The 16266-nt window shown below is 46.1% G+C and overlaps 1 protein-coding gene across 2 annotated transcripts in view; it reads left to right on the top strand.

Annotated features, from left to right (window-relative positions):
• ZEB1 (zinc finger E-box binding homeobox 1) overlaps nucleotides 1–16266 on the top strand; it is a 250650-nt gene that overhangs the window by 102965 nt on the left and 131419 nt on the right. The window lies entirely within an intron of this gene.

Below are 16266 nucleotides of genomic sequence, written 5' to 3'. Positions count from 1 at the left end.
GGAGTGGGAGGATTGGAGTAAACAGCCAATCAGCACAGGACTGAGAAAGTTCAGTCCAAATTATAGAAAGTTTTTCCAATGTCAAAATGTCCCCGCTTTGGCCACTTCTGCCACTATAGGCTGGAATCTGTGTCTGGCTTCTTTCTACACTGTTCTCCTGAGCCCACATAGGGAGAAGAAACAGAGACACCTCCTGAATGCTAAAACCCCTACAGCAGTAGTTCTCAACCGGTGGCCTGTGGGCCACTTGCGGCCCATTCAGCACAGAGCTGTAGCCTATGTGACATCCTCAGGACCATACAGGTAGTGTTGGATGCAGGGCTGCATATGCAGCCCACAATGGCAAATAGGTTGAGAACCATTGCCCTCGAATATTTGTGTGAGGTTTCCCCTGCACCATTGTGGGCCCAGGCAGTGGTGCTGGGGGAAGTTTGGCTCCAGCTGGGCCCCAGCATAGCAGTCCCTGCTAAGGCTGTTTCTGCCCCTGTTGGCTGGAGTCTCTGGCTGGCTTACAGATAAAATATTTTTTTAGATGAGTCTTGAATAAGGAGTGAGAAAGTGGCTTACAGATTTTGGAAGGGCAATCCCAGGGAATGGCATATGGTAAAGTATAGATGTAGAAGTAAGAAAAGAAAATGAGAGTGGCATCAGAACACAGTTTGACTCAGACCCAGGTTGAGTTTGCTGAAAGTAAGCCTCTTTTTACTTGCAAGTTAAGCAATATAGAAATCACTAATGGTCAAATGTAAAGATCACCTTTACAAATTTTGAGAACAGAATTCTACTGTAAGAACTTGTCATCTAGCCTAGTGAGCTATTACCAGAAAACAGTACATAAGTTTTCAGACATTTGTTATTAGTAGACATTTCCATAAGCATAACTATAAGCATAAGAACTGGAGGATGAAAAGGGAGAGGGAACTGGAATAAATGACATTTTTTGATTTTTCTTTAAAGTTTAAATACAAACTGGTCTCAGAACAAAAATCAAAGTACTATATTTGAAGCAGAGAGATCCTTTCTTTGGCGCAAGTAATTCTTAACTCCTGTGATTATTCTCCATCTCAAGGATTTAAATGCAGTAAAATACCATGAAAAAATCAGTCAAAATTACACTAAATGCATGATGAATGTATTTTATGCTTATTAGTGTATAACAAATTATCATAATGAGCAAACTATACATGAACAAATATCGAAAGAATCTCATCCTTCTGACGAAGTCCTCACCCACCATAATATGATCTAAAATGAGCATGACCTAAAAGCACAATGCAGAGAGGAAATAATTTGCACGAGAAACTGTACAAAGAGCTGAATCCTTATAAACTGGTGGTAGAAAGAAGGAAAACATGAAATATGGCTGCATTAAATATTCTTTGCTGCCACAAAATAGCTTCATTTACAAAAAAGCCAAAACACATTAATCCAATATCAAATCAGTTTTCCCCTTTAGACTAGACACACAATTAAAAATCATGAGCAATAGACTTTTAACAGTTCCTTGTCTGAACCAAGGAATACTGCAACTTGAGCTCAGCTGACTTCTATAAATAATTCTTTCTCTTTCAAGGCCAATAAGACACATACTGTTCCTTTCCTTTAAGTTTCTCATTCCCATTGCCTGTTGCTTTAAAAGATTTTGCCCTTAAAAAAAATCTTTTCTGTGCTTGTGGACTTCCGTGGGTCTCCCAAACAGGCAGCCAGGCACAAGCCGTATTATGCAAAGTACTCCAGAAGAAACTGCTATTTATTAAAAAGCCACCTTAAGCTACAGTAAAGTAGTAAAATCAAACATACCTAGCAGACACTTTTTTCAGTTAACTTAATAGTATGGCAGGACAATTCCTAAATAAAGATTTTTATTTAAAATAAAGTTCCACTCATTTCCCTCAACATGCAACATTAATTGGCTCAAAAACAAACAAACAAAACTAGTACAGACCTATAAGACTGATTACTAAATGCATTATTTTAAACTATGTCAAGACTGTGCTACCAGTGGACATCTTATCAGGTAAAAACTAATTTAAATTATGACAATTTATTCCAAAATGATTGACATACTTTGAAACCTATTTTGAACAAAAGGTTCCAAAATTTTGCAGAGAGATTCAAAATTAGTCATGCCTCTAGCACGCATATGAAGTGTGGTTTGTGAGTCACTGTCACCTGTTCCTTATTCATATCCTAGAGGTAGAAAAGAGATAACCTAGTCCCAGGTGGTTAGAACTGGTTTATTTCCAGTTTCTCCACCCAATTTTCTCATCTGTTACAATATACATAGAACAGTTGCATGTCTGGTCAGAGAAGTATTCTTAAAGTTTGTGGCTTTCTTTTCCTGTTAATTTGCACTAAAAGTTTCTCTGATACTAAAATTTAATATGCTTAAAATGGGCTATGACCATAATTTACTGCTTTGCAGTAATTAAGATCAGTACCTTGCTGGCATCTGAATCTTGCCAAGTAATCATATAATTTGTTTTGAAAGAAACATACTGCAACCAACTGTAATAGTTGAAGATCTTATTCCATGACTGAATCACCATCTCTTGTGATAAAACTTAGGAGGAGGAAAACATTGCAAGGACACTCTTGTGTATTTTCTCTGTGTCCTGTATAAACACATCAAACAACTACATTAAAAGAACAAACATTATTAAGGTTGCAAAATCAAGCACTCAGAAATTAGGAAATGTCAGAATTAAGGTTGCCTGTGCACCTTTAATTCCCCCCCTTGTGTGTATGGATTGTGATAATCTTCAATTATAAGATCACATGTTTTATCCTAGAGGATCCGTCCCTCATTTAGCATACTTTATGGTTGGTGCCTAGTTACTGAGCAGCTATTTATAGTTTATCCTCATTGTTCAATGAATGGCCCAAGCTCCTTATTTACTGCGCACTATTCAAATCATGCTCTGAATATAGGGTTGCCAATTTTCTAACTGCACAAAACCGAACATCTGCCCCTTCCCTGAGGACCCACCCCCCGCTCACTACATTCCCCCTCCCTCAGTGGCTCATTCTCCCCCACTCTCCCTCACTTTCACTGGGCAGAGGCTTGGCGTGCAGGAGAGGATGAGGGCTCTGGTTGAGGGTAAGGGCTGTGGGGTGGGGCTGAGGATGAGGGGTTGAGTTGCAGGAGGGGGCTCCAGGTTTGGGGGGGCTCGGGCTTGATGCATGGGACTGGGGCGCAGGCTTACCTTGGGTGGCTCCCAGTCAGCGGTGCAGCGGGTTGGGGGCTAAGGCAGGCTGCCTGCCTGTCCTGACACTGCTTTATGCATGTGCCAGAAGCAGCCAGTACATCCGGTGCTGGTGGGGGGTGGGAAGGCTACGCGCATGCTGCTCTTGCCCACAGGCACCCCCCCCCGCTCCCATTGGCTGGTTCCCAACCAAAGGGAGTGTGGAGCTGGTGCTTGGGGTGGGAGCAGCGTGTGGAGCCCTGTGGGCCCCCCGCCTAGGAGCTGGACCTGCTGGCTGCTTCCAGGGTACAGCGTGGTGCCCCAGGACAGGCAGAGACTAGCCTACCTTACTATCGCAGCACCGCCAACCAGACCTTTAATGGTCTGGTCGGTGGTTCTGACTGGAACTGCGGGGTCCCTTTTTAAGCGGTTGTTCCGGTCAAAAACTGGACACCTGGTCACCCTATCTGAATACAGAATTATTAATGTCCTTATGGTCTTTTCAATGGTGTTCAACAATATAGTATTCACAAACATTAATCTTCACAGTCCTCCTGTTAAGTGGAGGGATGGTATTATCTCCCTTTAAAAAATGGGGAAATGAGGCACACAGGTTAATGTAAAAAGCTTCCACTAATTTTTGGTGCTCAGTATGAGATACTTAATTACCGAGTTTTCGGAGAATTTAACATTATATAGCACTTCAGATGCAGCAGCAAGTGCATGGCATGTCTGTAGTTCAGACCCCAGGGTATTAAGTTGGGCAACCAGAAAATGAGGAACACACAGTTACTGACCACATGTGGAAAGATTGGTTTAATTGACTTTGGGATAGAAACTCTGTGGCCGAGGCAGGGATAGAATCCAGTTCTTGAGGGCAGCATTCAGCTACCTTAACCATAAGACCATATTTCTCTTTCTGCAGTCATCTACCTCAATCACTATGCACCTTCCAAGTTCTGTAACAAATAAGGCCATTGTCCTATGGACAACAGCCTCCTTCATGCACAGCTGAGATTTATTCCCAGAGCAGGTCCATCTTGTGCACTGAATGACGCAGTGGTCCTGTGGGGGAAAAAGTATGTGGTATGTAATACAAGACTATTTTAATGCAGATAGACAAAGGGGCTGAATTAAGGATAGGCAGGCAACCTTAATTCTGACAGTTCCTAACTTAAGTGTGTGACTTTGCAAACTTCCTGGTCTCTTAAAGACAATCTCTGAAAAAACAGAAAATTTCTTATGTGGCATTGCATTGGCTCCTACATGGTTCATCAGCTGGAAACTTTAGATCACACAGACTTCGGTCACTTGAGCTAATGGAATAACTGATAACAGTAGTAGGTTGCTTATCCTCTATGATGACCAGCACTAGAGGGGAATGACACACATTTTGCCAGTGGTTTTCACAGATGTTTGCTGATGGCTGGGAATAGTGAGACTCAGGAATTTTGGATTCCATTCCAGGCTCTTATGGGAACTGTGCTATAGTGGACGCAGATTCTTTTGTCTTCCCCCAAGCTTAACTGCTTCTGGCCCTTTCCCTTCTGTCCTATCCCTTCTCTGACCCTGGATCTTGCCATTCTCCACTTCTCAGGTTTTTCATCCCAGTCCCAATCTCTTTGTCTAGTCAGTCCTAGTTCTTCCTGGCTCCTCATCCAATCTGTTTTCCTACCCCATCCCTGGCTTCTTGTCTCAGTCTCTTTGCCAAAAGGCAGATTATGGATTTGTGGGGCCCTGGGCCAGAGCAAGTGGGGGCCCTTCCCTGCTCCTCCCATCCCTGGCTCTCCTGACCCTGCTCCCCAGCAGAAGCGGGCAAGCCCCCATGCCCCAACCCTGCTCCATGGCAGGAGCGCTGGGCAGAGTGAGTCAGGGCACAGGGGCATTCATTTTTCATGGCCCCCCCAGTTAGCTGGGGCCCCATTGATCCAGTGGCTAATCCACCACTGCTCTTTTCCCAGCCAGTCCCAATTCTTCCCACCGCATTCCAGATCCTTGTCAGATGTCTCCCCCCCCATTTCCCTTACACTGGTTCCTAGTTCCAATGTTTTTGTCCAGTCAATCCCAGTTTCTCCCTTCCTCTTGCCATCTTCTTTTCCAAATTCAGAGTCCTTCCCCTGTTGCCATCGCCTTGGTCAACCATCTTTATCTTCTTGCCTAGTCAGTCCCAGTCTCTTTCCTTGCCAGTTCCAATCTCATAGTCTCCTTTCCCCAATTTACTCCTTTTCCTTCCCTGTGGTCTGGCTTTTGTCTCCCCTGAATTCATATCAGACAACTTTCTCCTTTATGGTGCCTGAGTGCCATCAGGAAGATCATTGCAAACACAGGAGAGAGACATGCTCTTCTCTCAGTTCCAGTGTCTGGCCCCACAAAGTCCTAAAGCAATTAGGAGCGCCCATTATAGGTAAAGTCCAGCGCTTCACCTGTAGCCCTGGGATGGAGGGAGCATGCTTACTCTCTCTCTGGAGATGAGGCATTCTCAGTTTGGTCAGCACTAAGAGCTCTGAGAGGTTCACAGATTCAGTCCACACTGACCATCTTGGAGATTTTAGCTATTAAATGCTAAGAAATCTTTACAGAGCATATGCAAACTCTGATTTTTCAGAGGCTTATAACTTGGCTAAATTTGGATTTTCACACAGGTGCAAAAATAACATCTCTGACACAAACTCAGGCTTCCCAACCTCTTGGGTTTTGGAGGAGGGAATGGGTCAGACCTGAGTGGCCCTGTGTGCTGCTTTAGCCACTGGAAGGATTGGGAGGTACACAAACTCTTCTCCCTGCCAAATTTCAAGCCCAAAGCATGGGGGCCTTAGAGTTTTCAAAGAAAAGGTTGCCAGAATTTTTTAACAGGCAAAAAATACCTTATTTTGCCCAAATCATCTGTTCTCAGAAACAGCTAAACCACTTTGATATTTTCCAAAACAATTCAACAGACCCCAACATGAAATATTTCAGCCTAAATGCTTAAACTTTGGCAAAGTACAGTAACGCCTCACTTAAAGTCGTCCCAGTTAACGTTGTCTCGTTGTTACATTGCTGTTCAATTAGAGCACATGCTTGTTTAAAGTTGTGCAATGCTCCCTTATAACGTCATTTGGCAACTGCCTGCTTTGTCCACTGCTTGCAGGAAGAGCAGCCCATTGCAGCTAGCTGGTGGGGGCTTGGAACCAGGGTGGACCGGCAGTCCCCCTATCAACTCCCTGCTCCCCTAAGTTCCCAGTGTGGCAGTCGCCCAGCAGGCTATCAGTTGCAGGCAGTTGAGCTGTCCCTCACCCCACTGCTATGTGCTGCTCCTGCCCTGTGCCAGAGCTGCTCCCTGGAGCCTCCGGCTTGCTGTACAGGGGGTGGCATGGCTAATATGAGGGTGTCCCCCTGCTCCTGCACCCCCCGCTTACCCCATCTTCCATAGAGTAGGTGGGACGTATGTCAGGCTCAGGACTGATGGAGCTTCCTGGCAGCAGCTGCTCTCTGAGCTTGCTGATGTACTTAAAAAGGCAATGTGCTTAGAGTGGGGTCAGCATATTTAAGGAGCAATGCACATCTCTCTCTCAAACACACGATGTATGTCTCTCTTCTCTGCCATGCTGTGTCCCCTCCCTCCATTCATGCTGTCTTGTAGAGTGTGAGGCTTTAACAAGTTAATCCATGAGGGCTCAGCCAATTGCTAGTTCAGCATTTAGCAGTAAGGCATTCCCCGGGAAATATCCCACCCTCTGACTTTACCACCTCAACCAAGCTTCACAATGATCATCGCTGTGTACCAGTATTAAATTATTTCTTTAAAACGTACTCTGTTTGTGTGTAGATAATATTATCTATATCTATCTATCTATATCACATACACACTTTGATGAAAAAAAAAATTCCCTGAACCTAATTCCACCCCCATTTACATTAATTTAAAATTGGATTCGCTTAACATCGTTTCACTTAAAGTTGCATTTTTCAGGAACATAACTACAACATTAAGTGAGGAGTTACTGTAATAAGCAACTGAAAAGAGCATCTTATAATGGGAAGTGTCAGTCAACCTTAACAGGTGGTGCTACCAGCCCTGCCTATAATTGTATTCTATATAGGTTATTACACAATTCTGTTAGGCAGACGGGGGGAGTATGCTGCTCACCCTGCCCTCCTCCCCATCCCCATCCCCATCCCCATCCCCATCGATAGCCAGAAAAACTGCCTTCTCCCATCCGCCCATTCTTGGGATTCTCCAAATGACAGGAGAATCTGTGTGAAAGTCTTGTGACTCTGTCCTAGGTGACCACAACAGGGTTGGAGGTCGAGCCCCTCAGGAATCCTGGGCCCAACCTTGTTGGGGTTATGAGAACTCTGACAGACAGGAGAGTGGAAGGGGAGTCCTCAAGGGCAGGGAGGCCTCTGGGTAAAGGAAGTAGAAGCGAGGAGTCAGATCCTTTCGCTAGCCTACTTCACCGGGGTAGCTCAGAAGCCAGGAAAGTTCCCCACAATAGCAGGACTATTCACCCGCTTATACTAACCTCTGTTTGTCAGAGGATGGAGATGGATAGCAGGAGAGAGGTCACTTGATCATTGTCTGTTAGCTTCACTCCCTCTGGGTCACCTGGCATTGGCCACTGTCAGTAGACAGATACTGGGCTAGATGGACCTTTGGTCTGACATGGTACGGCAGTTGTTATGTATGTGCTGGCTCTGTCCTCAACAATCCATTTTCTCCATTCTCCCTCCTTCCCCTATCCCTGGAAGTACAGTTCCATTGAAGCTAAGCTACCAGGGCCATCTCTTGGCCCAAGTTGCCCCAGGGACACCTCTCAAAGGAAAGGAGACTCTCCAGAAAAAAGATTTACTTTTTTTTTGTTATCTTTTCTCTGTGGATCTACTAGTGGATGATGTGTGCCCCATAACCTTTCCTTTAGCTATCATAGGGCTGGCCCAGATCCTTCCCTCCCTATCTACTGGCTGGATCCTGACTCCATGCAGTGCATTCTCTAGGGTTCAGGGAATTAGAGGCCGTGCCCATCCTCCCCACCCCTGTGTTGAGCAAGTTGCATCTACATACGTCTGTATCTCTTCCTCAGTATTTTTTCCTGTATTGTCAAATTTTGCCTTAAAATAAAAATTCTTTTTGCAACAGCAAATAGAAGCAATAGTAGCGCTATTAGAGAATTCTGAAATTTTAATCAAGTGCCACATTTTACTTTTTAGGAGGTACCAGCTAATATCTGTGCAACTGAATTGTCACATTTCAGAAATGTTGTTCTGCTTAATGTGTGGAAATAATGCACTTTTTTTCACATCTGTTTTGAATTAGAACCTATGAATGAGAAACTGCTGTTGTGAATTGTTTATGACACATGGAGAATAAACAGGAAGAACTAGAAAAATTAATATGTAATTTAAATTATGACTTAAATGGCATCACAGAGGCTTGGCGGGATAAATTTCAAGGCTGGATTATTGATATAGACTGGTATAGCTTGTTCAGGAAGAACATGCATGGAATAAAGGAAGGAGGTGTTACCTTATACATCAAGAATATATACACTAGTTCTGAGGTCAAGAAGGAGATGAGAGGCAGACAAGTTGAAAGTCTGTGGGTAAAGATAAAATGGGGAAAAAATAAAGGTGGTGTTATGCTCGGGGTCTCCTATAGGCCATCAAATCGGTAATAGGAGGTGGATGAAGGATTTCTAGAACAAATAACAGAAACATATAAATCACAAGACCTGGTTGTAATTGGGGACTTTAACTAACCAGGACAGCTGTTGGAGAAGTAATATGGCAAAACACACAATTTTTGGTAAGTTCTTAGAATGTATTGGGAACAACCTTTTGTTTCAGAAAGTGGAGGACGTCACCAAGGGGTTTTACACTTGATTCTGACCAACGGACAGTAATTGGTTGTGAATCTGAAGGTGGAAGGCATTTTTGGTGAAAGTGATTATGAACTGATGATTTCACTATTCTAAGGAAAGAAAGGAATGAGACCAGCAGAATAAGGACAATGGACTTCAAAAGGCAGACTTTAACAGACTCAGAACTGGTATGTAAGGTCCCATGGGAAGAAAATCTAAGGGATAAATAAGTGCAGGAGAGCAGGCATTTTGTCAAGGAGATAATATTAAAGGCACAACTGCAAACTATGCCAGTGTGAAGGAAAACGAGAGAGAATAGTAAGAGATCAATATGGTTCCAACAGGAGCTCTTTAATGGCCTGCAGATCAAAAAGGAATCCTAGAAAAAATGGAAACGTGGATAAATTGCTAAGGAGTATGAAAGAATAGCACAAGCATATAGGGAAAAATCAGAAAGGTTGAGGCACAAAATGAGTTACACCTAGCAAGGGACGTAAAAGGCTGAAGGAAAGTGCAGATGCTCTACTTAATGGGGAAGGAGAGACAAAACTGAGACAATCAAGAAGAATGAGGTGTTTAATGCCTATTTTGCTTCTGTCTTCACTAAAAATGTTAGCATGACCAAATACTCACCACAATTTAATATTAACAACAAAGAGGAAGAAATGCAAGACAAAATAGAGAAAGAACAATTAAAGAATATTTAAATAAGTTAGATGTGTTCAAGATGTCAGAGTACTTAAGGAATTAGCTGAAGCAATTGTGGAAACATTAGCAATTATCTTCGAGAACTCATGGAAAAAGAGTGAGGTCCCAGAAGACTGGAGAATCGCAAATGTAGTATCTATCTTTAAAAAGGGGAATAAAGATGACTTATGGAATTATAGACCAGTCAGATACTGGAAGAAATTATTAAACAATTTGTAAGCACCTAGAGGTTAATAGTGTTATAAGGAATAGCCAGCATGGATTTGTCAAGAACAAATCATGCCAAACCAACCTCATTTCCTTCTTTGGCAGGATTATAGACCTAGTGGATGGGGGAAAGCAGTAGATGTGATAAATCTTTTTGGTATATATTTGTAATAAGGCTTTTGACACAGTACCACATGACATTCTCATAAGCAAACTGGGGAAATGTGATCTAGATTAAATTACTGTAAGGAGTACACAACTGGTTAAAAGACTGTACTCAGAGTAGTTGTTGATGGTTTGCTGTCAAACTGAGAGTATGTATCTAATGAGGTCATGCAGGAGACAGTCCTGATTCCCGTTCTAGTCAACATTTTCACTGATCACATGGATAATGGAGTGGAGCATATGCTTATAAAATTTGCAGATGACGCTGAGCTGAGAGGGGTTGCTTTCAGTTTGAAGAGCAGGATTAGAATTCAAAACAACCTTGACAAATTAGAGAGTTGGTCTGAAATCAGCAAGATGAAATTCAGTAAATACCAGTACAAAATATTGCATTTAGGAAGGAAAAATCAAATTGTAAAACTACACAATGAGGAACAATTGGCTATATGATAGTGCTGCTGCCAAGGCCCCAGGGGTTATAGTGGCTCTCAAATTCAATATGAGCCAAGAATGTAATTCAGTTGCAAAAAAGGCTAATATCATTCTGGGATGTATTAACAGAAGTGTCATATGTAAGACACAGAAAGCAATTGTTCTGCTGTATTCAGCATTGGTGAGGTCTCAGCTGGAGTACTGTGTCTAGTTCTGGAGGCCACACTTTGGGAAAGATGAAGCTAAACTGGAGAGAATCAATCAAGAGAAGAGCAACAAAAATGATACAAGGTTTAGAAAACCTACCCTATGAGCAGGGTCGGTGCAAGGATGTTTCGCGCCCTAGGCGAAACTTCCACCTTGCGCCCTCCCCGAACCCTGTGGCAACTCCCCCCTCTGCCCCGAAAGGCCCCCCCTGCGGCAGCTCCCCACCCCCCCCGGCCCAGGGAGCCGTGCGGCAGCTCCCCACCCCAGCTCACCTCTGCTCCGCGCCCACCCCAAGCACGCCGTCGCTGCTCCACTTCTCCTGCCTCCCAGGCTTGTGGCACCAATCAGCTGTTTGGTGCTACAAACCTGGGAAGGAGAGAAGCAGAGCAGGGCGGCGTGCTCAGGGGAGAGGGTGGAGCAGAGGTGAGCTGGGGCAGGGAGTTCCCCTGTGTGCCGTGCACCCCCCCTTACTTGCTGCAGGCGGCCCTCCCCACGCACCCCTGCCCCAGCTCCCTCCGCCTAAATGCCAACAACTACCGGGGCGGCCGAAGATCCGGTCGCTGCCGAAGAAAATGCTGCCCCCCAAATGCTAGCACCCTAGGTGACTGCCTAGGTTGCCTAATAGTTTGCACCAGCCCTGCCTATGAGGAAAGGTTAGAAACACTAGGATGCTTAGACACAAGAAAAGAAGACTGAGTGGAGACCTGTTAAGTCTTCTAATATGTTAATGGCTGTTGTGGAGCCAGTGGTGATCAGTGGGGATCCTAGCAATCCATTTGCCATGGAAAAAACTGCAAATTTGTGTTTTTCCAGAGTATCTTTAGTTTTTACATTTTGTGAAAAAATAAAATCATATATTGCTCTTAACTAAATTTTACTGAAAGTACCGATGTCACTTATTGAAAGCACACAACCTATCCCTCTTGAATGCGCATTTACGTTTATATAGCGAAACATAGTACAATAAACTGTTTCCAGTATGTAGTGGTTACTTCCAGGTTCGTGTTCTAATGAATCTCAAGTTCCTTCTTTGAGAGCTGTCCCTGTGGGTGCTCCACTCTAGGTGACGGTGCGTCCCGGCGCTGTCGATCGGAGATTTTCAGTAGCAGTGCCTGGTTGGGGTGCACGCGCCCAGATGGTATCTCCCATCTAGTTGGAATCTTCCTGAGTGCGTGCTCCCCACACCCTCCTCAGTTCCTTCTCAACCGTCCTCGGCTGAAGACGGGACTAAGGGCAGTGCTACTTTCTCTTCCCTGATATCTATAGGAAACAGTAACAAAGAACATAGAAATAATTATGAATCACTTCCCAGTTGTTTCCCTTCCTTTAGTATAGTTACATAGTTAGTTACTTTGTTTAAAAAAAAAACCCTCAGGCTTGTCTCCCACTGAGACACTCTTCTCTAACTCATAATGCCAGGACCTTCAGGTTTCAAAAGATGCATCTCCGGTCAGGACTCCATGCCATGCTCAGATGGCCACTCTCATTGTGTGAAGTGCCTCGGGGACACCCACATCCCCGCAAAGTGCCTCCATTGTGCGAGCCTCAAGTCAAGAGCTCGTCGTGACAGGGATCTGCTCCTCAAGATCATCATGATGGAAAAATCCCTGCAGCCGCTGTCGGAGATGGGAAAGGTAGAACCCACTCCCACACGCTCCCCGGCCAGATCGGAACCGGTGGGGAGCGTTGCTTCACCCTCCCTGGAGCGGAGGCAAGAAGCTCACCAGTCTCACAGACGAGACTCTAACAAGAGTAGGGGGTCTCCGGCGAGATCCCTACCCCCTGTGCTGACAGCCCGAAAGACAGCTGTTTCAGCCTCTCCTAATGCCTCAGGAACCGCTCTGACAGAGCTTAAGGCAGGGACCAGACCTCCCGCGTGGGGAAGGCACCTACTGACTCGGTCCCCTCAGCGCCGCAAACGACTGCGGCTCGGACAACTCATTCCTCTTCGGCACCGAGGAAGGCTACAGCACCGGCACCACGTTCCTCCTCGGCACCAGCAACGACCGCGGTGCCGGCAGCGCGTTCAGCTCCGACACCCAGAATGGCCGCGGCACTTACAGCCTGGTTAATTTCAGCCTAAAAGCGGCCGCGGTGCCGCCACCGCGCTCTGCCTCAGCGACAAAAATAGCTGCGGTGCCGACAGCGCCATCAGCCTCGGCACCACAAAGAGGGTTGGCACCCAGCCACTCATCTGCCCGCACACCAGCAGCAGACCCCCTGCAGGGCACCTCTAGGCTGAACACAGCAGGACACACTCTGCCAATCTCTCTTACTAAAGAACTAGAGAAGAGAGCAGGCTTGGATCAGCCTAGAGACCAGGAACAACAGCTTCTCACTCAAAGTGACCTTCTAGTGCCACCTGAGCCTCACTCTCCACTCCTAGACACAGAGGACTCCTTTCTTGACCTACCACTTTCTCCACCTGAACTGTCTTTCACCGACGGTGACCTTGAGCTACAGCAGCAAGCAGAGTTCTTCCCTCCTGCTTCTCCTCCACAGGCACCTTTACCACCTCAGGTCACGGCTCAAGCTCAGCAGCCTCAGTTTCCCTATGTTTCCCCTCCCCCCCCATGGGTGATGGCTGGGTTCTCCTACCCCATGCCTTGGCCTCAGTGGTACCCGTGGCAAAATCCTCCTACCAATCATCTTCCTTCGGTGCCTCAATCTCCTGCTCCATCCACTTCCAGGTTGCCTGAGCCCCCTCCAGAATCCGGGAGCTATGCACCATATCCTGACTCGCCTAACCCTAACTCTCCATTAGCCTCAGATGAAGCCATCCTCCCTCCACCTCCACAGTCCATGGACGACTGCAAACAATTTCAAGAGCTTTTCAGGAGAGTTGCAATCAGTCAGGATATCCCCTTAGAAGAGGTTCAGGAGAATCAGCACAAACTCCTCAAAATTCTTCAACTGTCTGCGCCCTCGAAAATCGCCCTCCGTATGAATGAAGCACTCATGGAGCCAGCTGACACCTTCTGGCAAACCCCAGCTTCTCTAGTACCAACTTGTAAGAAGATTGAATGTAAATACTACGTTCCTGCAAAGGACACAGACTTCCTATTTTCTTATCCACCACTGAACTCTCTTGTCATTGATGCAGTTCACAGCGAACTAAACACTCACAATATCGACCAGCCCCACAAGACAAGGATCTTAAACGCCTTGATGTCCTGGGCCGCAAGGTTTATACATCCTCTACACTACAGTTCAGGATTGCAAACTATTCTGCTCTCCTCGCCAGCTATGATTTTGATAATTATAATAAGCTTCTTGAATTTGCCTCATACATCCCAGCGGACAGAAGAGCAGACTTCAGATCAGATCAATCCTGTCTGAGGGACAACTGATCTCCAGAACGGTCCTACAAGCGTCCTTAGACACGGCGGACACAGCAGCCCGTACCACTGCAACTGCTGTGGTTATGCGCAGATCCTTATGGCTCTCTGCATCAGGCATTCCTAAAGAGCTCCAGACCAAAGTGGAGGACTTCCCCTTTGATAAGGACAAACTCTTTTTGAAAAAAACTGATGAACTCCTCCACACCATGAAAGATTCGAGAGTGACACTGCGCACCCTGGGCATTCACCAATCACTTCCCAGGAGACAATGATACCAAAGACCACGCACACATCAGTACTATCGCCCTCAATCCAGACCATATGACGCAACTAGGAATCGTACTAGACTCCCAAACGCAATCAAAATCAAAATCAAGCCACCACCTTCCGTCCACCAGGCAATAAACAACAGTTTTGAAGCTTTGGTCGAGGGTCTGCATGACCACCCCTTGATTCCACCACTTACTTGTCCATTTGGCCACCGCCTCCAGTATTTCCAACATGCTTGGCAGCGGATTACACAGGATCGTTAGGTCCTCGAAATAGTTCGGACCGGTTACTCCATCCCGTTCATATCCTACCCTCCTACCCTTTCCCCTTCCCCGTCCCTCTTCAGGGACCCCTCTCACGAACGGTTACTTTGCACAGAAGTGGCACGCCTTCTGCAACTAGGCGCAGTGGAACCTGTGCCGGCGCAACATCAAGGGACGGGGTTCTACTCCCATTACTTTCTAACGCAGAAGAAAACCGGGGGATGGAGGCCTATACTAGACCTACGCCGACTGAACAAATTTGTGAGGACACAAAGATTCAAGATGGTCACATTGGGCACAATAATACCTGCATTGGATCAAGGAGACTGGTTCACAGCCCTCGACCTACAAGATGCTTACTTTCATATATCAATACATCCAGCTCACAGACGCTTCCTACGATTCACAATCGGTCAGGATCACTTCAAATACAGAGTTCTCCCTTTCGAACTCTCCACAGCTCCAAGAGTTTTTTCCAAGACCCTAGCCGGGGTTGTGGCTCACCTCCGCAAACTCGGGGTCATACTTTTCCCCTACCTGGACGATTGCCTCATCAGGGGCGACTCCTGTGGCGAGACACTTCAAGCCACGTGCTTCACAATCTCTCCATTTTTTGCAGCCTAGGCCTCCAAATAAACATTCAAAAATCTATCCTGATACCTACGCAACAGATCGAATTCATTGGAGCTCATCTCGACTCAACCCAGAGCAGGTCCTCGCTCCCATACAACAGATTCCTCGCTATCACGCAGCTCATACGTACGCTCTCTGTTTGTCCCAGGACACAAGCAAGAATCTGCCTACATCTCCTTGGTCACATGGCAGCTACCACCTTCATGGTTCAACACGCCAGGCTACCTATGAGATGCCTCCAGGGCTGGCTCAACTCCAGTTTCAAACCCAGCAGACATCACTTTAGGGATGCTGCTAACTCCTCCACCTCATGTTATAACTTCCCTACAATGGTGGACAAGTCCAGAAAACCTCTGCACAGGGGTTTCCTTCCAGCAACGATCCCCAACGCTCATGCTCACCGCGGACGCTTCCCTGATTGGTTGGGGAGCGCATCTAGGGGAACACAGGGCACAAGGCCGGTGGTCTGCCTCAGAGACACATCTACACATAAATCTCTTAGAGCTCAGAGCAGTGAGGAGAGCATGCCTTCACTTTCTTCCCCTCATAAAGAACAAACACCTGCGAGTCTTAACAGACAACATAGCATGTATGTATTACATAAACAGACAAGGAGGAGCCCGATCACATTCCCTCTGCATGGAAGCCATTCGACTATGGAATTGGTGCATACGACATCGAATACAGATCATCGCTTCCTACCTACCAGGCTGTCACAACACGACTGCCGACGCACTCAGCAGACACTTCTCGATGGAACACGAATGGGAACTGCACCCCGCAGTACTCCAACAGCTCTTCTCCCACTGGGGCATGCTGTCCATAGATCTCTTTGCCACGACTTGAAACTGGAAATGCCCCCTGTTTTGCTCCAGGGCGGGACTTGGGACTGCATCCTTAGGGGATGCATTCCTCATCCCATGGAACAACTGCCTCCTGTACGCCTTCCCACCTATCCCTCTACTACACAGGGTTCTTTGGAAGATCGTGGACGACAAGGCCCAGGTCATCCTTA

The sequence above is a fragment of the Gopherus evgoodei genome, chromosome 2 (assembly GCF_007399415.2).
Source record: "Gopherus evgoodei ecotype Sinaloan lineage chromosome 2, rGopEvg1_v1.p, whole genome shotgun sequence".
NCBI classification, from domain to species: domain Eukaryota; kingdom Metazoa; phylum Chordata; order Testudines; family Testudinidae; genus Gopherus; species Gopherus evgoodei.
This window is presented reverse-complemented; position numbering and strand designations above follow the sequence as displayed.